We start from the raw sequence: 8,898 nt of genomic DNA, 5'->3' as shown, positions 1-8,898 counted from the left end.
CCCCCCTTTTCCTGATATTTGACATCAAGGGTCTTTTTTCGTTGCATTGTATTTCCTCTCAGATTCTGAGACAGAAACAAGAAGAAGGTGTATCCGTTATCACTTTCAAAGTGCGTAGAAATAACTGAACTAATGACTCTAAATTTTAGACTTGGGTCGTATTTTGCTGATACCTGTGAAATTGAGACTAAAAAAAAAAGTTCAAATTAATAATCGGAAATGGATGATGAGTCATCCTCTTAAATCTGCCAAAAAATGTCTCTCTCAAAATTTCGTTAATTGGAAACCGGGTCTTGGTAAGATTTTTTTTTCTGGTGAAAGGTATTTTTTTTACTTGAGGATGAGAGATGACACCAAAAAATTTACTTGTATGGCTTTATTAGTAAAAAAAATCAATTATGTTCTTTTCTTTATTTCTATTACCACGCATGCAGAGCCCCTTCCCAGGAACGCCTTAAGAACATCATGGCCCCAAGGGCAAAATGATTTCTATGATGCACTTTACCTGAGCAGAAATGCCTGCTTAACCATAATACAAGCTTGATCTCGAAAATTTTAATCATCTCATTATCATGGGACTCCATCTGCACTAGGAGCCCTCGGGACGGACCCGGGTGTACCCATGCGTTAACCCATTGAAAACGACTTTGTGATTCTTAGAAATAAAAAACACACTGAGTGGAACCACTCCCACCATAAAATGTCGAATGGCAAATTTGCTATCCAACCGGCGTCAATGGGTTAAGGAGGCACAGCTTCCCCCCCCCCCAGCCCTCCCCAAAAAGTTCATGGACCTCACAACTTCCTAAGTTGGGAACAACACTCAATAGCACCATGTATCTACTCAGAGCTGGTTTTGCTGCCAAACCAGAAGTACCGGCCAATCCAATTTAGAATCATGAACATTTTTTAAAATGCATGTTGGTCTTATCAACATGCAAACCCTAGACTGTGCCGAGGGCCCAAGAGTTAAGGCCGGCATTGGATTGGCCGGTACTGAACGTGTCCTAACCGAAATCTATTCCGTTTATTCCTAGCAATCCAACCACTACGGTTTCAAAGAAACAATGAGATGTTGATCCCCAGGCAGAGACTCCTGCGCTTCAGTGAGCTTCTCTCTTTCTGGAGTTTCTATGTAGGTCCATCTTGACATTGTGGGGAAGGGGGAGGGCACGACAATACAGTATTTTGATGCCACCGTATTTACTTAAAAGTAACAGCTTACAAACTTGCATGCACTTTTTTTAGGTGTCACGACAGTTCAGAGCGAAACAATTCAGCGCAGTGATTGTGTGTTTTGTAAATAACAATAATCTCTTCCCACTTTTTCCCAGACTTAGGACCAGCATATTTTCAAAATGCTTTGAAATGATTTTGAAAATAAGGCTCTTGGTTAGAATGTATTATCATGTCATAAAAAGTAGTTACGCTTGCAGCTGAAAATTATGTGCTATTCCTCGTAGAAATTCATCAGAAGTCGATTCTCGTAATTTTGAACTATTTCAAAAATTCTTCTTTCAGTGTCCATAGCCGTTCTTACGACGCTTAGTATTTCCTTGACCGAAGATGCACTGCTCTAATTTATTTTCTGTTAGTTTCTCCTCTTTCTGCAGAGCCGTCATGAATTTCCAAACATTGGGATGATGGACTTCAATAGCGTTGCTGGATGAATTATGCCAGCACTCAATGTTATTACTGGTTTTTGCTAAGCCGTCAATAGTGGCGTCGAACTGATTCCATAGTTCTATAGCAAATTTTCGATCTCTCCGACGATTTCTTCGTGTTGACTTTCCGATCCAGGTGTCTTCGAAATAATTTACAATATCATGTAAATCTTCTTTGTTGTCTCTGTAGTACTCGCTAATAAATCAGTAATGTCTCAGTGAGTATGATAGTCCTAAGTCTAGAAAAGTGGGAAGGAAATTTTCATTTACAAAACACAATCACTAAAATGAATTGTCGCTGCGCTAAATTGTCTCGCGCTGAACTGTCGTAGATCCCTATTTTTAAGGAACCAAATCTCGTCCTGCAGGTATTCTATGGACAAAAAACCAAAAATGCTTGCTCCTCACGAGGGATCGAGCTCGTTATTCAAAAGAATGTGGGTCATTTTGCCTTTATGGACATGGAGCTCCCTGTCCATGCTTTAAGGAGAAACTGTTTTACGGCAATTCCGCTACATTCTGAAAATAGAAACACTTTTCCCAATATATTTTACTTAAAAATCTGATTTCTTGACATCCGAATTTATTTTTTTAACAGCTCTACTGTGTCCGGTTTAACCACTTGCCGTGGACCCACTTCCTTTTTATTTTCAACCGTGGTCCCCTTAAAATATCCAAGGACCACAAGGGGGGAGGGAGCAACATGGGTCCCGGTTAAGGACCCCTAGTCTATCACATAAGTCCATCTTGAAATATATTTGATGTATCATTTTTTGTCTTGCTTTTTCAAAATTATTCAAAGAACCACCCTAATCTAACTTTTCCAAATTTTTTCATTTCTGCCATTTCTGATCTTTCCGACTTACTTATTTCATAGAAATTGAATTTCTAAAGTAAAACCAAAATGGAACCCGTTGTTTCTTGTAGAGAGCTCGAAGAAAAATAAAAGCCTATCTGATCACTCAACTATCCTGCTTTTTCAAAGTGATTCGGAGAATCACTCTAATCTGAATTTTCCAAATTTCTGCATTTTTCTGCCATTTTAAAAGTTATGCATTTCTGCCCTATCCCAAATTCCCGCATTTTTGCCATGCTCGATCTTTTCGGTTTACGGTTTATATGGATTCGATCATATATAGATATGAATTCCTTAAAAACAAAATGGGCACCCGGTGGTTTGTTGTAAATAGCTCGGAGAAAAGTCAAAGCGTATCCTATCACGGCAGGAGCAGAGTATAAAAGTAGTCACACAATAAAGTAGACAGCAGCAGATCCAAGAAAAGACAGCAGCAAAATTCGACAGCCAAAAAAACCACCACATGCTACAGCTCTCAATAAATATGTCGGTGACTATCTCTTAACACAGAAAAGCAGTTGGCGCCTCTTTTGTTCCTCCATTAGGAAACAGCATCGTCAAAGGGGCAGAAACAGAGATACCAAAAACACTTCGCTTTGTGGTGGTGCTGCGTGTGTTTCTTGTTGTTTTTTATACTTTTACCTCCTCATCCAAACAGCTTTACCACTTGTATATTCCTTGCCGAAGACTTCTTTTGTTGTTTTGGCAACGCGTCTCTTCTTTTTGGTGCCGTACACAAAAAGAGAAGATAATATTCCAGGCAAACTTTCTATCTTTGTTACTTCTCTCGATGGACCGGCCATTTTTTTTCTTTGTTTTAAAAGGAGCCAAATCTACTTTTGGAGTCTGTTATAGCAGTCATGTTGTATGTGTGTCTGTCCATGTGTGAGTGTATGTGTATGGTGCCATCCTTTTTCCGTGGTAAATCGCTTTTTGGTGCGGTTGTTTTTGTCTTATCTGTATAACGCCTTCGGGATTTATGGGTGCTAGGATACCATTAACCGTAGGACGAAATCCAGAGATGTTGCTGAAGTAGGTGGATGAGGATTTATTTTTTATTTTTTTGGAGGGGGCTTCAGACTCTACCCTAAGCCTTCTACATACATATACATATATATATGTATATATATATATACACATATGTGTTTTTTTTGTCAGCAACATGCGCATTCTTCAGACAAATATTTGGCATTTTTCCTTCAGAGTTACCAATGATAGAATGTTCTATATTTCAAGTTGCTCGGAAGTTATTCCAATTGGCATCATGCCCAATAGGAAAACTCAAAATGTAGTACGTGCGAGAGCAATTGTTAAAAACAGGTCCCCTCCATGTCCGTAGGGGGAACCTAGGCAGCGATCTTTAACTGTCTAAAAACTAAGTTGTTTTTATGGTTTTTGAAGTAAATTTTAATTGTTAAAATTAAAATCGCTGTCATCTAAAAATTATACATCGATACGATTCCATATAATTTCTACGACTGTACTAATCCAAGTTCGGAGGTTATAAATAAATGTACTGCAAAAGTTTCGAGGGCCAAGGATCCAAACGTTTTCTCGGCCCCTTTTCAAAGTTCTATCAAAATGGAAAAAGAGAAAACAGAATCACCAATAACAAAATAAAATGAAATGTTATCTCAAAAAATGGGGAAAAAAAATAACTATAGAAAATCCAAAGCGAACAAAAGCTTTCAACTATTTAGAATCCCGGATTCCCAACCGTTTTTGTGACTCTTTTCTCAAAAATTCTGTCAAAATATCTTCCAGTGGGGAAACAGCGAATCGAATCACTAATAACAGGAAAAAGAATGAAGAAACAACTCCAGAAATAGGAAAAATAATAAACCACCAGAACGAATAAAAGTTTTCTAATGATTTGAAGATCCGGGGGCCCACAAACATTTTTGTGGCTCCATTACCAAGTTATGTGTCTTTCAATGGAAATGCCAAATATCTTTCAGTGGGAAAAAAACAGTGAATCAAATCAGAAATAGCGAAGTGAAATGAAATATTGTCTTGAAAAATGGAAATAAAACGAATGCAAAGTTTTGAAGAACTGGAGGCCCGGGGTCTCAAACATTTTTGTTTCTCACACAACGTTCTACCAAAATATCTTCTAATGGAAAAATAGCGAATCAAATCACCAACAACGAAATAAAATGAAGTATTCACTCGAGAAATGCATGAAAACTAATAAAGAAACCCAGAAAAAAAAAACGATTAAAAATGTACACATAATTTGGAGTCCTGGGGACCCAAAGGTCTTTGCGGCCCACTTACAAAGAAGTTCCAAGAAAATGCTTTCAGTGGGGGAAAAACTGGTTAAATCACTAATGACAAAATAAAACGAAATATCGTTTCGAAAATGGAAAAAAAACAGAGGTTTTGATTTCTAAGATCTTTTCAGAAAAAGATCTGAAGGCCACGTGGCCCCTTTTACGTCGAAATGTTTTGATTGTCAAACTGTCCGATTAAGTGAGAAAACAGTGAATCAAATCACCAATAAGAAAATAAAATGAAATATTGACACGAGAAAAATGAATAAAATAAAAATTACAAATTAAGAACTTTGGGGCCCTTAAAAGGTTACACCAGTCGTTCTCTTTTGTCATTCGCTGCTTGCTCCCTTGCCCAATTCACGGCTCATCAGTGGCTCCCCCAGAATAAATACGATAGATATTTTCTCATACAAAACAACCACTTCAAAACATAAATAGCCACACAAATGAATATATACTCCAGCCAGCCGCGACGCACACTTTGAGAAACACCGAGTTATACACTAAATCGGAAAAAAAAAAAAAAAACACAACAACATCGAATCAAATCACAATGACAGACTAAAATCAATATCAACCCGTTCGCCACACATCATCACATGAATACCAAATCATTAAAACAACATCGATTATACGATCAAAATAATAATTATTATTATCAAAAGTAGAGAGAAAGAAAGAGTTGCAAGATGAAATATATCCATCTGTTCCAAAGAGATTAGAAGACAACACGGGGGGGAAAAAAATTGAAAAAAAAAATGGCGGAAGCGATAATAAATGAATAATAATAAAAAAGAAACAGTAGAGAGATAGATAGAGAGAAGGAGAGACGAATCCGGGGATTGGAAAATCCCTAGAAGAGAGAGAGAGAGAGAGAGAGAGAAGTATTATTTAACTTTCACACGCATAGGGATCTGTCATTTTGTGAGAGGTGAGTCAATATTTGTCACTTTTAGCTTTGCTCTCGTTTTTGCTCTCGTTTCGGCTTATCAAGGGGAAGACTTCGTCTGTCTTTTAGGTCAACATTACCACGGTTTTTGCTCGATTTTTCGCCGTGTTTGTTTTACTTTTTATGCATTATCTCTCTCTCTCTCTCTCTCTCTCTCCTTTTCTGTTCTCTGGAAGATAGTACGTACTTTTCATTTAGCTTTTTTACCTTCCTTTTTACTAAAAAGACAGGTGTTTTATAATACACTACTACCTTTTTTTAATATGAATATATTTGCTTAGAATTATGCCCTTTTTTTTTCAATGAAATGCAATTTGTTTTGAATGGATTTAAATATATTAATATGTATAAAAGGTTTAAAGAGAGTTCTTATTTTCCATTTATGTTTTGAACTGTTGGGAATAGAAATTGCTTTTAATTATTGAAATATACAAATAAAATGCCCCATATATGGCATTTGTTTTATTGATATTTTTATAGAGTTTTTTTATACGGTGTTTTAACTTTCAGTTAAAAAGTTGTCATCCTGCTGTTTGTAATGAGTCCGACCAAAAAGAATTCCATGTTTCTAATGTGTGATATTTGATCATTTTTTTTGTCGCACCGCGATCATTTTCTGCACACGAGGGCTAATTAGACCGGAACCTACAATTTATTGCCGAATCCGAAAAGTAGCCTTTTTTCGTACAGTAAAACTCCTCTCGGATGCAGTCACCCCTCTTTTACGGACAAATAATAATTTCCCCTTGTATAATAAAAGTATGTATTTCAAACCGTGATTAACGGTCGCCCATCTTTTACGGATGAATTTTTTGTGTCCCGCCGGTGTCTGCAAATGAGAAGTTTTACCGTACTCACCGAGAGGTCGGTGCACTAACCCCTCGAGGGGGGACTCCGTGCGGTAGCAATTTTTTCTGCGGTCATGTCGCCGTTTCTGTTGTACCCCTGCGTCAGGAAAGTTTTCTGACAAGGAACGAACCAGGTATCGAGCTCGAGACACCTCTAAGCATCCTTTGGTATTTCAGGCGAGTGTTCTATCGACCTGGGTTACCATGCTCCAAGATATTTGGACTTAGAATCGCTAAAAATTGAGTAAGAACAGAGCATAGTTGTAACGACACCTTGGCTGTAACGTTAATACAGTAGGAGTAGACGCTCGATAATCCTGCCGTGGACTATTCCGGCCCGTCCAGTAATCCGGCTTTTTAAGCAGGTTTTCTTCAATCATAGACGAGGAAAACATGCCACTGCATGTCCGCGTACAAAAATTTATGTTAGTTAAATCGTCTTTTTCAATTAACTTCCAGTAATCCGGTGATTTCGGTAATCCGACACACCCTGGTCTGATATGTGCCGGATTAGCGAGAGTCTACCTTACTGTAATTGACGGCCCCGTCCGATCCCTATATAGAACAATGTTAATGAGCCTTGCTTATAACGTCGATGAAAACGCAACGATCTAGGATAGAACGATGCAGTTTTCTATCACTTTACTTCCGTTTCACAAGAAATTCCTAGAAAATTCACGTAAAGATGTCCCTTTTTTTTTAAACGAAGCTTAATTCAATTCAAATGTTTAAAACAAGGATAATCATCAATCATGTGTTACTGCCCCGCCCCTAGAGGCATACAGCAGGTCCTGAAGTTCAACGTTTCGAGATGAACCCCACCACTTCCCCCAACACGGGAAGCTTTCTCTCAAATAAAATGAGGTTATTTAGGCTGCCATTTTATCCATTCTCCCCCCACCCTTTTGTTTGTTTCTCCAACCCTACATCGAAAAACAAAAGAAACTATACATCGAAATCAATAGCAAAACAAAACAGATCAGAATTTAGGTTGTCCCGGGGATATCTTAAATGCTACTAATTTGTAGCAAGGTATCCCGGAGCTTCCTATTAGCAAATCGCCGGTGGAATCTCGGTTTATGAGCATAATGAACCATGTGAATAATGTTTTCAATATCAATCCAAAACTAATTTCCATTAATTAGTCGTGATTTGTATAAAGGTCCCGGATAGACCAATCACGAAATCAAACGTTTTTCACACACGTATAGCATTAGTAAAGAAACGCCCATTATGTTTAAAAGAAAACCAATATCAAGAGGTCAAATTGTTTTAAAGTTTTATATATAAAGATCAGCAAGAGTATCTACAGTAGAGCATCGATTATCCGAATACCGATCAACGGAAACATTGGTTAACCGAAAGCGTCCCAGTCGGCAAATTCAAATTCGCGCTCTATGTAGAAGTTACGCTATCGGCTTTTAGTCCTTTCCCTCTTTTGGAATAAGCTTCTTCCTCAGATGAGCCTATTACTGCACCTGAAGGGCCACCAAACAGCCAATTTGTATCAGAACTAGCTGGGCTGATGAAAGAATCTGCAGGATTTGAAGAATGCGATCAGGAAAATATTTAAGGTTGGCTCAAATGTGATGTCGATGACCCTGGCTATCAAGTATTGACCAACGATGAAATCATTGCCAGTGCCATCGACGACCAAGACCCTTGCGACTACGACCGAGTTGTAAAAGGACCATCCAGTAAGGAAGCTTTTCACTGCTTTGAGAAGGCTATGAATTGGTTAGAACAACAAGAAGAATGTGATGCTGCACAATCGCTTGCTATCTTTGATATGTTTGCGAGATTTTGCGGCAAAAAAAGACTAGTCTCAGCTCTGAAGCAATTCTGGACTTCTTTTCCTAAAACTGTAGGCCTACTTTAATGGGGTCATTTTTTGAATATGTTAAACTAGGCTAGTCAGTTCTCTGTGTCATTCGTAAGACGTATGATACAAAATATATACAGTTTTATGTTTAATATCACTGTTTCTTTGTTTCATATTGCTCCTATGATACTGGTGCAATTTTTTTCCGTGAATGATCGGTTATCCGAAAAATCTATTATCCGAACAACCCCAGCCACCCAATTGTTTCGGATAATCGATGTTTCTGTACATTGTCTCCATTACATTATTCACATCAAGCATAAATCAAGGGTAAAGATAATGTGCATAATTAATTTGCACATTAAGAATACAAATATTCATCTCGCGTATTTGTCATGTAGAATTCCCCCCTCGGAAATTTTTTTTTGGCAAGAATTGACGATGTCCCGTCTTTATTATCCCAATTTTCCGTATTTTTCTCAA

The sequence above is a fragment of the Pholcus phalangioides genome, unplaced genomic scaffold (assembly GCF_987345545.1).
Source record: "Pholcus phalangioides strain wild (caught in Gottingen) unplaced genomic scaffold, Ppha-v1.0 ptg000017l_1, whole genome shotgun sequence".
NCBI classification, from domain to species: domain Eukaryota; kingdom Metazoa; phylum Arthropoda; class Arachnida; order Araneae; family Pholcidae; genus Pholcus; species Pholcus phalangioides.
The sequence above is the reverse complement of the archived record's forward strand: the minus strand, read 5'-3'. Positions refer to the sequence as shown.